The sequence below is a fragment of the Natrix helvetica genome, assembly GCF_964273705.1.
Source record: "Natrix helvetica genome assembly, chromosome: 5".
NCBI lineage: Eukaryota > Metazoa > Chordata > Lepidosauria > Squamata > Natricidae > Natrix > Natrix helvetica.
The window spans coordinates 17709317-17724938 of record NC_138551.1 but is presented as its reverse complement, the minus strand read 5'-3'; positions in this window follow the sequence as shown (position 1 = coordinate 17724938).

The following is a 15622-nucleotide window of genomic DNA, read 5'->3' as shown; positions in this document are numbered from 1 at the left end:
TATGGACCGGTATGGGCGTACCGGTTGGTGAAATTTAGCGTGCCTTAGCGTACCAGTTCTTCTGGAGCCCCCCAACAAGCCCATGTGGCGTGTGCTGCCCTCTTCTCTCTGATAGCTGCCTGGTTTCCAATGAAGATGGTGGGGAATCATGCAGAGGGAGGAAATTGCATGGATTTCCCACCCCCTTCTTTGGAAACAAGGCAGCTGTTACGGGAGAGAGCAGCACGGTCCTGTGGGCTTGTCCAACGAATCCTCCCCTCCTGTTCCTTCTTCGCCTGTTTCAACAAGCCACACGGGGCGTGCTCCCTTGTCTTTGACAACCGCCTCGTTTCCAATTGGGGGGGGGAGAAGAAATTCATCTTTTTCCTCCCTCTCCATGGATCCCCCCCCCAATTGGAAATGTGGTGGCTGTGAGAGACAAGGGAGTGCGCCCTGCGTGGCTTGTTCAAACAGCAGAAGAAACAGGAGGGGAGTTCACCTGTTTGAAAAGCCCCGTGTGGAATTCCCCTCCTGTTCCTTCTTCTGCTGTTTGAACAAGCCACGCGGGGCACGCTCCCTTGTCCTTCACAGCCACCTCATTTCCTCCATCTCCATCCATGGAGATGGAGCAAAAAGATGGATTTCTTCCCCCACCCCCAATTGAAAAAGAGGCGATTCCAGCCGCTGCATTTTACCTTGAAACTTGCTGCAACCCGAAGGGGACATTCCCCCAGTGGCGTCTCAGGTGCTCCCACCTTTAGCCGGGAGGGAGTAAGGATGTCTGGGCGCAGTTTGGCTCCTCTCAGCTCCCATCAGATCATCGGGAGGCCTCGCGTGCCTGCTCGCTCACATGGCCTGCGTGCTTCTAGCGGGAAAGGGAAGCGCAGGGGTCTTAATGTAGTAGGGCAGGGAAGGCTGGAGCGGGAGGTTCTTGCGCGGCAAGAGAGAAAGTTGCCTGAGAGAGTTGCTGCTGGGAGAATGTCCCCTTCGGGTTGATGGGACAGCAAGTTTCAAGGCAAAAGGCAGTTGCTGGAATCGATGTGCCTGCAACTTAATGCGAGAAGCCTGCATTACTGGGAGCAGCAGCAGCAACAACAGCATGCGCCAGCAGCGCCACCCCCCCCCCCCCCGGTGTCCAATGTCCTCCTCAGGAGGCTCGCAGCCATTTGCACTTCTCTTGGGAGGCGACCGCCAGCAGAGCCTCAGTGTGGAAGGTGAGTGAAGGGCGCAGTGGCAGGAGACGCTGGCTGTCCCTGAAGCCAGCTCTCGAGGAAAGAGGCAGAGATGAGGCCCAGGGCTCACTTCCCTTCCTCCTTCCTCCGAGAGCTGCGGGTGCAGGGGAAACGAGGCTTCTTTGCCAGCCTCCCAGCTGGCAAAACAGAAATGTTCACCAACTGAAAGGTATGTGTGTGAGAGAGGGGGGGGGCAAGAGAGAGAGAGAAAGAAAGAGAAGGAGTAAGAGAGAAAGAATGGAGGAAAGAGGAAGAGGAAGGAAGAAAGTAAGTGGGAGAGAGTGACACAAGAAAGAAAGGAAGGAAGAAAAAAGGAAGAAAGGAAAGAAAGAAAAAAGAGGAAGAGGGAGACTCAAGAAAGAAAGAAGGAAGGAAGAAAGGAAGGAAAGAAAGAAAGTAAGAAAGAAAGAAAGAAAGAAAGAAAGAAAGAAAGAAAGAAAGAAAGAAAAAGAAAGAAAGAACTTATGATCACAATTGAGTCCAAAATTTTGGTTGCTAAGCAAGAATGTTGTCAAATGACTTTCACCACATTTTACAAGTTGGCCACTCCCACCCGGTCACATGACCACCAAGCCACGCCCACAAAATAGGGAACACCTACAGAATAGGTTCTTTTAAAAAAAAACAATTGTTATTTGTTTTTGAACAAGAACAAACAGGTTCTAAAAATTTTGAAACCTACCACTGCTCCATTTCTTTCCCATCTATTTGCTAGGAATTGAGGGGGCCGGATGCTATGATCTTAGTTTTCTTAATGTTGAGTTTCAAGCAAACTTTTGCACTCTCCTTCTTCATCCGCATCAAGAGGCTCTTTAGTTCCTTTTCATTTTCTGCCATTAGACTGGCATCATCTGCCTATCTGAGGTTGTTGATATTTCTCCTGGCAATCTTTGACTTAGAATGCTTTGACTTAGAAGGACCTTACAAAGAAAATAGATTTGGGAAACAATCAAAAATTATACAGAACACCTTTCTTATGGAAGGTAATTGTCAGGCCTGCAGCCATATTCCTTTTGGATCTTTGGCCTGCCACACTTTCTATTATTCTATTATGCCTTTTATATTGTGGGAAATGGGGAGGGGGGGGTTGTACGGAGTTAGATGCTATGTAGCCAAAACAAAATTCCTTCTAGAAAGCCAAGGTCATCCTTTGTCTCTGCACCTCTGCACCTGACCGGAACTGGATGAGTGGAACTGCCAGCATGGCAGTGGAAGATTGGACCATGTGATGGGCTTGTGGGTGTGGGGCAAGATCTTGAACTTTCAACTGGGTGGGGAAGCTTCAGATTCGGATTTCCCCAGATGTGCCAACATGGTTCTCTTAATAAATTGGAACTTTGAGCAATACTTTGCATTGGACTCTGATTTAATTTTGGATGCTATTTGGAACCCTGACAGTAATAAGAACAAAAGGCCACAAGGCTTACTGTAATTTACACAGGAAAACAAAGTTAAAATGAATGTAGATTTACCACCAGTTATTTATTTCTAGCTTGTCTTCGCCTGGGTTTCCTCTGTTATCATGGGATAATTCCCAGTGGTCATTTTTCAGATTGGCACACAGTTTTCCAGGTTTTCTCTGTCCCACTGAATTTTCAAAACTTAGTTTACAAACTTATTTACAAGTAGACGGATTCAGGTTTTAAAGGACAAAAATGTATTGCCAGGTTTGAACAAGCTCAGTACATCTATTGATTCATATGCTTACAAAGCTTTTTAAACTGCAAGTTGCGCCCAACTTTCAGAATGCTTTGAAAGCGATCGCTGTGCAACTGAGTACCCAGCAGGATGGCTAATTGAATTAGGAAATGACTTTCAAGGGAATTATTTGGTTATTGAAATGCAAGAATTTATCCTCTCGGTCAAGAGATTGAATCTAGCTCAGGTCTGTAACGATTTTCAGTCATTCCCAATTTTTGGTTTTCCACTAAGACCGGCCCCCACTGAAGAAAGAAAAAAAATCACAATCCAGAACGTTGAGTCTAATGTGGGAAGCATGCCAGTACATAAGTCAATGAATACCGGCTATCGTACTGATGTATAAAAGGGAAAAACCAATATCACAATATCAGCAGACAAATTCACGGGCAGGATCAGCCTGATCATGACTATTACAAGTTTTCAGAACTGGCTACCGAGGAATTAAGAAGGGTGTGCAGCCCAGCCCACAGTCTTGCACGTTGACCTCTAATGCTCTCCATCTTTTTGCTAGTCCAGGACCAGCAGCTGTTTTCCTGATGTTGTTAACCTCTTTTCCTTGACCAACAATGCTGTCAGCAAGGCATAAAACAGAGTTTTCATGACTATATCCAGGATGGGTTGGAGAGAGATTCAGTCTTGTTCTTCAGTACCTCTTCCTGATTCTGAGTGGGTTTAATGCACCAGTATGAATGTCTCATTCTCAGCCAATGACAGGGGTGGGCTGCTATGGGTTTGCCTGGGAGAACTCGTGGCTAACGTTATGACTGGTTTGGAGAACCTCCAAATCCTACCCCTGGCTGGCCCCGCCTATTCCTCCCCTCCCAGGAGTCTCTACACGGCTCATTTTGGGTGTGGGGTAAGTGCAGGGCCCGTGTAGAGGCTCGTGAAGGGAGAGAAACGGGCCTCCTAGAAGGCCTCTGGAGCCCAGGGGAGGCAGTTTTCACCCTCCCAGAGACTCAAGGAAAGCCTCCAGAGCCCAGGAAAGGCAAAAACGATCCCCGCACCACGGTGCAGGGGGTCGACTAGGCCACGCCCACCCATAACTAGGCAGAGAACCTTTTGCTAAAATTTTTGAAGCCCACCCTTGTCCAACGGCCACCATAAAAATGCTATTCAGTTATTTTCCCACCAACCGTCTCACCAATCCTCACAATCCAGAGAAAATTCATTTTATTTGCTTTCCACCTGAAAGTTGGCTGAGACCAAACTCGGTCTCGTTGATTTCAGTAGGATTTGAGTATGGTGAACATTCTGGACTGTTAGACAGTAATTGATTAGATTTACACATTAAAGTAAGCCAAAGTTTGCTTTTTTATGTTTTATTGAATACACCACCTTTAGCTGAACGCACAGATCCTGATCACCAAGAACCAAAATGTAAAAATCATGGTGGGTTCATGCAACACTATGAGCCAAGGTCAAAGAAAGTATATTATGTTCAGTATAATGTATAAAACCGGATGTGGTGGCTCAGTGGCTAAGACGCTGAACTTGTCGATCAGAAAGGTCAGCTGTTTGGTGGTTCAAATCCCTAGCACCGCGTAATGGCATGAGCTCCGGTTACTTGTCCCAGCTTCTGCCAACCTAGCAGTTCGAAAGCATGTAAAAATGCAAGTAGAAAAATAGGAACCACCTTTGGTGGGAAGGTAACAGCATTCCGTGCGCCTTCGGCTTTTAGTCATGCTGGCCACATGACCACGGAGATGTCTTCAGACAGCTTGACTCTTCGGCTTTGAAACAGAGATGAGCACCACCCCTTAGAGTCGGGAACGACTAGCACATATGTACAAGGGGAACCTTTACCTTTACTTATAAAACTGGAATTCTTTTACTTTCTTCTTCATCTATTTTCTCCTTCACGCAATGCTTGTTCCCTTGGGCCCCAATTCATTTGGAGTACAATGGTAAGAGATGTAAGGAACTGAAGGCTCTTCAACAACTTTAATTCATATTGCTTGGCAGGAATAAATGGCTTTGGCTAACAGCAGCCATTTTAGTTGAAAGCACCTATGGCAGCTTTTACAGTTGTACCGTAATGAAAGTTACATTCAAGAATAGGTTAGGCCTATTGCTGAACGTTTCACGCGAAGACTTTTATAAATCTAAAAAAAGAAAAACCAGGACAATAAGAAGATATCTGCGATTACCAAGTGGATAACGTAAGCATAGAATTGGCGGTTCTCCCCTCGCGCCCCTTCTACCATGAAAACAGACTGTTTGGGGGAATAGATCATTTTATGTTATTCTTTTCATTTTTAACGTTTGGCAGGCTAATGATCTGCTTCTTCCTCCCTTTCCATTCCCAGGTTAATGAGGTGATTGTGCCGGGAAGGGAAGGGAAAACCCCACCGTTGCACTACCTGGTAAACAGAAAGAGTCAGGATAATAATAGTTGCTTTTTCTCTTGCCCAGATGGTACAAAGTGTCCCCAGTTTTGACACTGCCTTGCAGCGAGGGAAGGGACCCTATTAAAGTTAGTCAGTGTGACCGTACCTGTTGGCATTTTCAAAATTGGAACTGTGCAGAATGCAACCCACTTTCTCTCAGCTGGTTTGATGTGGTAGAGAATGCAGAAGGACGCCTGGTCCTGCAACGATCATGAGATGCTATTCTTGAAAGTTGCAAGTGTGGGTGTGCCGATTTCTGAATCACCTTTTGGATAGTAATGGCTGCATGGTAATATTTTATCCTCTGGGGTTCCTTTCTTCCTCCCTGCCCCATGCTGTTACCCCTAAGCAAATCGTTTAGCTTCTCAGTAGGCTTCACCTTCCCACCTCTGCATTGCTATAATTTAATCTCACTACGTATTTAATTTCTTCAGCCCCCGAGATTGACTTTTTTTTCTGTAAGAAAGTAGTGCTTTCTCCTCCCCCACCCTCTTCGCATTTCTTCTGACAGAAAGCATAGCCTTATCTGTAAAAGAAGAAGAAGAAGAAGAAGAAGAAGAAGAAGAAGAAGAAGAAGAAGAAGAAGAAGAAGAAGAAGAAGAAGAAGAAGAAGAAGAAGAAGAAGAAAAAGGCTTGTCAGATATATTTTGCTATTTTCTTGAAGGAAAGTAGCCTCTTTTTCACTTCTGTTGGTTACAAATCGACCAGAAGATTATTTCCAACATGGTTGCCCAAGTCTTTGCTTTGAGGAATTTGTGGAGGCTGCTCAACTGATCTAAAGCCGGTCCTTATAGGTTTTGATCAAGAACCATGTTTCTCAGTTTCAGAGGATTTTTCGAATTAGTTGACCAAACTTTCAAAGAGGTATGCAAGAGTCCCTAAGGGCTAACATCTGTTGGAAATCTGATTTCCAAAGACAGAGATCTAAAATAAAATTTCTATTCTTTCATGCTGGCAACGTTGCATGTGAGAAGAATGAAAGAGATCTGGACCTTGGTTGATGAAGATTGCAGGAGAAAGTGACCATATTATCTCTGATTTCTTAATATTAAGTGGAAGTGGAATAGACAAATTTGTATACTGGATTTCAGGATTTTGATAAATCCCAAAAAAGGGTAAATAAAATCCAAGGAGCTGAAATCCCGGAGGACAAAAGTGTCTCGGAAGGATGAAAAATCTTGAGAAATGAAATTCTGAAATTAAAATGGGGGCCTTCTAAAACAATTAGTATGAATTCACAAAACTTTCTAAAAGGTTGAGAAGAAAACAGGAAATATGTAGGAAATGAAAGGAGAGCTATATAATGAAGTGTTGGAAGAAATGACCTTCTGGGTTCAGTTCCAAGTGGGGAGAAAGACATTGGAAACATGGTGGCTGTTTGGAAGAATGGTTTTTAATGGTGGACAGGACTGGCTTGAGGTCCTGGGGGAAAGGGGAATACCTGCCTTGAAGATGTTGTAGAAAAAGGGGAGAGATGCTGAGAAAACCTGAGTTTTACATCCTCTCTTGGGCCCATCTTAGAGCTTCCTGTTCCTGTGTAAGAAATGTATCCCATTGGCTGTCAGACTCCCAGTGGATGGGGTCTTAGCTAACTTTGTAGTCCCAAGTTGGTTGAGTCCCAAGTTTGGTTGAGCTGTTACTGGGTGATGATGTACTGAAAAGGTTTTGGGATTCCTATTATGGCTCTGCCTGAAGGAGGTAGATCTTTGTTATGTAGAATAGACTGACTCAGGCCTTAATGGCCCATTGACAAAGGTGTGTGTGGGGCGGAGTTTCTGCCTCCTTTTTAGGAGAAATATTCTGTCCTTTTAATATTTCCTAAAATATTTCATTTTTCTAGGAGAGGGCTGGGTGCAAACTTCCTACAGAAGGAAGAACATGGAGTAATTATCAGAAGCAATAGAAGCTTCATACAAAATATTATGTGGTTCACCCTTTCACTAGAAGTCTTTAGAGGTTATTTGTCTCAAAGACTTTAGGAGATCCTAAACTCAGCACAGGGTTAGATCCCTTCTGGCTCTGAATCAGTGGTGGGTTGCAGGCGGTACCAGGTACGCCCTGGTACGGGCATCAATGTTCCCTCTAATTTTTTTTCAGTGTGAGCAGAAAAGTATAGTGTTTGAGCGGCACATTTTCATGCCTGAGCACCTGAATTTTTTTCACAGATGTCACCTAAGACAACAACTAAATCAGTATTATTTGAAACTCAGTTATGTTTATTCAAGGTACCCGCTTAATTAAAAGTGTTATATAATATCAGTATCACTTAACAACGCTCCTGCTTAGCAACCAAAATGTTGGCTCAGGAACTCTGGCATTGAAGTGTGCAAGTCTTAAAGCTGTCAAGCTACAAGACCCTTGCACCCCTAACCCTTTAGGGGAAAAAACCCCAGGGGTCTTCAAACCTGACAGCTTTAAGACTTGTGGACTTCAACTCCCAGAATTCCTCCTCCAGTCATGTTGCGGCAACATCATCTGTGTGGATCTGCTCCATCTTCGGTTTTTATCACCGAGGGCAGGGCTGCCGCTGAAGATGCTGACAAGCCCCCGCCGCCACCAGAATAACTGCTGCCTCCTCCTCCTCCTCCTCCTCCTCCTCCTCCTCCTCCAACAGCACCACCACATTTGCTGCCCGGTGCTGTGGCTGAAATGAACTCCCAAAGCCCCCACCGCTACTAGAATAACTGCTGCTACCTCCTCCTCCTCTTCCAACAGCACCACCACATTTGCTGCCCAGCGCTGCGGCTGAGGTGAAGCTGCCAAAGCTCCCGCTGGCGCCTCCGCCCATGGCAGCGGTGGCGGCACCTCCCCCTCCATTCCGCGCACCTGAGCTGGGCCCCGCGTTACCCCTGCCACTGCCTCCTCCTCCGCCGTGCTTTTGAGAAGCCATGAGGCCTTATTTTCCTGCTCCCGCCCGCTCCGCCGCCTTCCTACTGGCTCCCGCAAGCTCATGGCTCCTCAAAAGCACGGTGGAGGAGGAGGGGGCAGGGGTAATGCGGGGTCCAGCTCAGGTGCTCCGAGCGGAGGGTGAGGCGCTGCTGCCACGGGCAGGGGCGCCAGCGGGAGCTTAGGTGGCTTCACCTCAGCTGCAGCGTTGGGCAGCAAATGTGGTGGTGCTGTTGGAGGAGGAGGCGGCAGCAGCAGTTATTCTAGTGATGGTGGGGGCTTTGGGGGTTCACTTCAGGCGCAAGCGGCTAGGACTGGCTGCCCACAAAGGACTTCCCCAGGCTTGCTTTGCTGAACACGGGGCGACTGACAATAGTTTGATCGAGCGTGGCTGGCGCAAACTACCGTCAGTTGTCTTGCGCTTATCAAAGCAAGTCTGGGGAGGTCCTTTGCAGGCGGCCAGTTCTAGCCGCCTGCAAAGGACCTCCCCAGCTTCCGGAGCCTGTGACAGTAGAAATCACTGCGCGGCAGTTGCAAACTGCTGCATGGTATTTTCTTGCCATGTGTGCAGCCGCACAGCCACGCACCTTAGAGGGAACATTGACGGGCATACCAGTGCCTGCCAGGAGCAACGGGAACCGTTCCAGTATGGTGCTCCAGAAGGCCCACACGAGCTCCTTACTTGTATTTGAGCTCTTCGGCGCTTCCGCGCATGGAGTGTACGGTGCCTGCGCGATGCTCCGCCAAACAGCTGGAGCATTGCGCAGGCATTGTGGAGGTAAGGATGCTTGTGTGTGCTGTGCTATGCATGTGTGCATGCATATTGCACGCATGCATGTGGGGAATGCAGGGCCCCGTTGCACTATACTGGTTGCAACAGGATCCGGAACCCACCATTGCTCTGAATCCACAAAGTTCTGCCCAGAAATCATTATTAACTGAATTTGGGACAGATAATAATTAATCCACTGGTCATTAGGTAAAAAATATGATTTACCTGTATCCAGAAAGTCATGGGAACATAAAGTGGAAAAAGTTATCGAAAATGAGAAGGTGAAGATCTTGTGGGACTTTCGAATACAAACGGATTATCATTTGGAGCAGATATCACGGTTGTAGAGGGACGAAGTGTACAGTTTATTGATATCGCTGTTCCTGAAGATGACAGAGTTGAAGAAAAAGAACTAGAAAAAATATCGCGACCTGGCCATCGAAACTACACAGCTATGGATGAAGCATGTAACAGTGACACCCATTGTCATCGGGGCACTTGGCACCATGTCCAAGAATTTTACAAGATACATCAACAAATTGCAGCTTCCTGCAATAACACCAGCAGAACTGCAAAAAAACTGCGCTACTCGGAACATCTTATATTTTAAGAAGGTACTTGGTTGATACCTAGGATGCTGGCAGCAAACCATATCAACCATTAGCACCAGTCACTGGTATTTGTAATGCATTTTTGAGTGTTCAGTTGGCTGAGTTTCATGTTTAATGAATAAAGTATATAGTAACAATAATAATATAATGAAATAACGCGACCTGGCCATCGAAACTACATAGCTATGGATGAAGCATGTAATCCATTTTGCCCTACTGTTAGACAAAATTAAGTAAATTATTCCCATCTAGTCCATATCCAGCAATAACTGTATTTTTCTGAGTCCAAACTGTGCAGTTTTCTTAGGTGATCTGCTGACCCACTGAAAGCCATTAAGCATTAATGGGAAGGTGGCCTAAAACTGACACGGGGAGAAGGGGTTATGGCAGCTGTTTATGCAGCCAGTTGACCAAGGATTTGGTGCCATGGAGAAAAGTTAATGGGAGGAAGCAGTAGTGAGACAGAAAGTCCATGTCCTGCCCAAGACTGTGGCTGTTTTCAGCAATGCACTTTAACTTGAATTAAATATATCCCTTTTCTGGGTTCTCACATTAGAGGAGGGTCTGCAGGGTAGATGCACACAAGCAGAACTTGGATTACATCTTTGTGGCCATCATGTTGATGGTTTTGATCCCATCCTGCAAACATCCCTGACAAAATACAATGAAACTAATCAATCAACCGTAGGCAATTACGAGCATGGGACAGTTGCATTTTAAGTAACCTGCTGAGCATGTTGTGAAAGCAACAATTAGGCTGGTCTTGAAAACATAGGGGTAGCCCAAGAGAAAAACTTGGGCTCTTAAACCATACAGTGGTAGGTGGCATGAAATGCTTGCAATGTTAAAGCATTGACTTTTAATCTGCTGCATTGAGACACACAATCTCCAGGTACGGGAGAGGAGTGAAAAGACTGGTGAGCTTAGAATAGAGTAGAATAACAGAGTTGGAAGAGACCTTGGAGGTCTTCTAATCCAGCCCCCTGCTGTAGGAACCCTACACCACTTCAGACAAATGGTTATCTAACAGGTTCTTTAAAACTTCCAGTGTTGGGGCATTCACAACTTCTGGAGGCAAGCTGTTCCACTGATTAATTGTTCTAACTGTCAGGAAATTTCTCCATAGTTCTAAGTTGCTTCTCTCCTTGATTACTCTCCATCTATTGCTTCTTGTCCTACCCTCAGGTGCTTTGGAGAATAGCTTCTCTCCCCCTTCTTTGTGGCAGCCCCTGAGATATTGGAACACTACTATCATGTCTCCCCTAGTCCTTCTTTTCATTAAACTAGACATACGCAGTTCCTGCAACCGTTCTTCATATGTTTTAGTCTCCAGTCCCCTAATCACTTTGTTGCTCTTCTCTGCAGTCTTTCTAGAGTCTCCAGGTCTTTTTTACACCGTAGTGACCAAAAACAAGCTTGGAGCCTTGTAGGAAAGAAAGTGACATAAGCCAGAACCCTCCTCCCATCCCCCAAAATTCCTGGAGTCTTTATCTGCTTGTACCCAAGAGAATGTAGTCAGTCTGGCAAGATTCTTGTAAATAGGTGGACAGCAAAGAAGCAACTCTGATCAGGTCAGGGTGTCATTTTGATTTCTTGCACATGACACACAAACACATATGCGTGCGCACACACACCACCTGGGAGGTAGTGTTAATAACACTTGTAGGGTTATCCTTATTCATTTTGCCATATCCATTAACAGGGAACCCTTACGAGGCCATAAAGTTCCTGTGGTAACAAAGCAGTGGTGGGTTCCGGATCCCATCACAACCACTACGATGGGGCCGGGCTTCCACCACGTGCATGCGCACTACGCGTGCATGCGTACCCACCACCCGCGACACTCCAGCTTCTCGGCGGAGCATCGCGCAGGCACCGTATGCTCCGTACGGGTAGGTGAAAGCCCCAATCGGCTCAAATAGCGGTAAGGAGAGCAGGCGGGCAGGTGGGCCCTCTGGAGCACCGTACCGGAACGGTACCCGGCGTACCGGGCATGACCCGCCACTGTAACAAAGCAAGATTAGCATTGTTATCCTTGCTTCTTTGCAGCAACAATACTTTGTAGCTCCACCTCAGGAACGGACATTATCTCAAGACTGCCTGGACTATATAGCAACCTCCTATCAATTTCTGATTCTATTACATTCCATTTCTTGGAACCCTGGTTGCATAAATCAAACTATGATGTGCTTTGTCGGCATTTTGATTTAAGAGCTTATGAAAATCTTGCCCAGGCTTTCCAAGACCATGCATTTGCCCATCAAGGAAAGTACAGACATTTGAAGGTGAAAAAGAGGCTTGGCTAGCCATCCCATATCCTGGATGAACTTTATGGTAAGCAAGTACCCACACTGTAACAAATACGATATGGCAACCTTGCTGAAGCTCAGCAACTCTAGTCCAGAGGTTCAGTGAGCAGAAAACGTTGAAAACTCTGTTGGAAGAAATGTCCATCAGGGTTCAGTTCCAAGTGGGGAAAAAGACCCTGGACTCATGGAGGTTGCTTGGAAAGAAGGTTTATTGATGAACAGGATCACACGGCTTGAGATACTGGCCCAAAAAGGGCAGAGATGCTGAGAGTGCCTGGGGTTTATGCCCTCTTTTGGGCTTTGAATTTGAGCATGTGTTCTGATTGGTTGCCAGACTCCCCTGGAGTCATTCATGCAGGGGTAACTTTGTAGGTTGTCTTTTGAGTCCCAGGCTTGGTTGACTCTTGCTGGGTGATGATGTAATGAAAGGGCATTGGGCAATTCCTACTATAGCTCTGCCTGAAGGAAGTAGATCTTTGTTGTGTAGAGAAAGGTGGGGCAATGAGTTTCTTCCTCCCTTTTAGGGGAAATATTCTGCCCTTTTAATATTTCCTAAAATATCTCATTTTCCTAGGAGAGGGGTGGGTGCTAACTTCCTACAACTCAAAATAGCTTGGAACGAAATACCAATGTTCAGAAGTTTTGTCTTGGATAAAATAGAACACTGCTTGGAGTTTTCTAACCATTTATAGTTGTTGTTTTTTTTAAAAAGTCCCTCTAAGCTATGGAGATTCAGAGAGAACATTAGCCAATACAGCAGCAGCCCACGGGCTGGAACTAATTGAGTGAAGGGACGGATGGGGTTGATGGTGAGTGAATGAAGAGTATTTTCAATCAGAACAAATTTGGAATTAAGAAAAAAGAAGACTGCTGTCTACCTGGAAGGTGTGTTAAAAACACAATGTTGCATTTAACTCCCCCCCTCCTCTACAGAACTTTAGAATTCATGAATTAGAATATAAGGCAGCAATTTAGGCTTTTCAAGCAGATTATTAAATATAAAAAGCAGGATGTGTCTGCCTTACAGAGAATATCTGTGCTCTTTCAGATTTACAAATTATCTTGTTAAAACTAGGTATTTCTATATATTTATACTCTGAATGCCATATTCAGATTATGGGAAAATAGTATAAATGCCCCCCCCCCTCTATTCTCTCTCTCTCTCTCTCTCTCTCTCTCTCTCTCTCTCTCTCTCCTCTCCTCTCCTCTCCTCTCCTCTCCTCTCCTCTCCTCTCCTCTCCTCTCCTCTCCTCTCTTCTCTATCTATCTATTTATAACACACACACACACACTTTTTATTTCCCTGGTTTTGAGCATAGCCTTCTTTTCTACTAGATCTGGTTTTGTTGTTATTGAATTTTGCTGATTGACCCCCAAAGCAAAAGGCATGCAGAGAAGTATGCTGCTGGCATTGTTGTATTGTCCATGGTTTGTGATGACTTTGATCCTAGAAATATGGTGAAATAGAGGAGAGGCAAATTAGGTAAGGCACACACACACACACACACACAAAATAATCTTGGAATCTGTGTAACCTCCAAGTCAATTTAAAAACTAAATTGTAACTCACAAGTGTGCTTAAGCAGAATAATTGAAACTCAGATTCAAAGATGTTTGGCAAAATAATAATTCTACTACAAAAACAAAAGAGGGGGAGGGGGAAGCAACAATTTTATCTTGAGTGATCTGAGGGAAACCAGAAAAATTCTTGGCTACCTGATTCAATTATCTGACTGACGAAAGCTTAGATATGAGAAATGGTACTGGGATGCAAAACAGTATTAAAAGAACAGTGATATCCCAATCAGTCATTCTTGAAAGGCAGAATAAACAAGAATTGTGGGCTTTTTTTTAGTTCCATGATTCTGGATTAATTAATTTACACCGTCCTTACGGATAGGAAATCTGGATGGTGCTTTGGCAATTAGCTAGGCATTATACACACTGGAAGCTTTTAAGAACAGCTACTTTTATATCAACTGAAGAAGTGTAACTCTCTGTAGTTCAATTAAATGATGAAGCTTATAAACACCATGGCTCTAATATACAATGGCTGCAATTCTAAATAAAATTGTTCTTCTTTCTAGCAGTATCCCAAATTTTTGGCTTTGCAGACACTGAAGCACAATGAATCCACCCAAGAACAATGGATCTTTGAGTATGGATACGTTCCTTCGGCCTGGAGGCATGATTTTGAAAACATGGGTTTTCTGTCAAGGCTTTCATACACTAGGAGATCCAAACTTACTACTGGTTGTACTTGCCAATAAGCAAAATGAGTTGCAGTTCTAGTGGCAGTATTATTAGCCCTCTAGTGATTTACTCCCTATCACAGGACATAACATGATTTACTTTGCCACTAAATATGGAATGGATAGAAGGCCCCATTTGGTCATTGAAACTCATTTTGGCAGTAGGACTACTGTGATGTTTTGACTGTGTACACATTGGATTAACAACCAGTAGAAAAAGTCTTGAAAGTGGGTTTGTGTGTGTGTATCTCTCTAGAATCACTTCATTGTCACCAGAACTGTTGGACATGTTACCTAGTTTTCCAATGGTACTGTAGTTGCCACGAACTAAATTATTAGCAAGGTTTATTTCTTATAGAACATAGAATAATAGGGTTGGAAGGGACCTTGGAGGTCTTCTAGTCCAACCCTCCCCCCACTCAATGCAGGACACTCTATAGCATGTGTGTCAAACATTGATGTCATGTGACATATTGTAGCATTTTTTTGCCTTTGCGGGGCTGGAGTGGGCATGGCCTGCACATGACGCATCTGGCCCACAGGCCACCAGTTTGACACTCCTGCCCTATACCATCCCAGACAAATGATTGTACAATCTTTTCTTGAAAACTCCAGTAATGGAGCACCTACCAATTCTGGATATGAGCCATTCCACTGATAGTTCTCACTGTCAGGAAATGACGCCTTAATTATCGGTTGGATATCTCTTTAATGATCTTGGAGGCTAAAACATATGAAGAATGGTTGCAGGAACTGTGTATGTCTAGTTTAATGAAAAGAAGGACTAGGGGAGACATGATAGCAGTGTTCCAATATCTCAGGGGTTGCCACAAAGAAGAGGGAGTCAAACTATTCTCCAAGGCACCTGAGGATAGAACAAGAAGCAATGGGTGGAAACTAATCAAGAAGAGAAGCAGCTTAGAACTGAGGAGAAATTTCCTGACAGTTCGAACAATTAATCAGCTTGCCTCCAGAAGTTGTGAATGCCCCAACACTGGAAGTCTTTAAGAAGATGTTGGATAGCCATTTGTTTGAAAAGGTATAGGGTTTCCTGCCTAGGCAGGGTGTTGGACTAGAAGACCTCCAAGGTCCCTTCCAACTCTTGTATTGTATTGTATTGTATTGTATTGTATTGTATTGTATTGTATTGTATTGTATTGTATTGTATTGTATTGTATTGTATTGTATTGTATCTTCCACCCATTACTTCTTATCCTGCCCTCAAGTACTTTGGAGAATAGGTTGGTCTCCTTCTTTTCTGTAACAGCCCCTCAACTACTGGAAGACCGCTATCATATTACCCCTAGTCCTTCCCTTCGGTAGACTATTTGCAGACTTAGTTCCCTCTATCGTTCATCATATGGTTTAGCCTCCAGAGCCCTTATCATTTTTGTTGCTCTTCTCTGCACTCTTTCTAGAGTCTCAATGTCTTTTCTGTATCACGGTAACCAGAACTGGATGCAGCATTCGAAATGTGGCCTTATGATTATGAA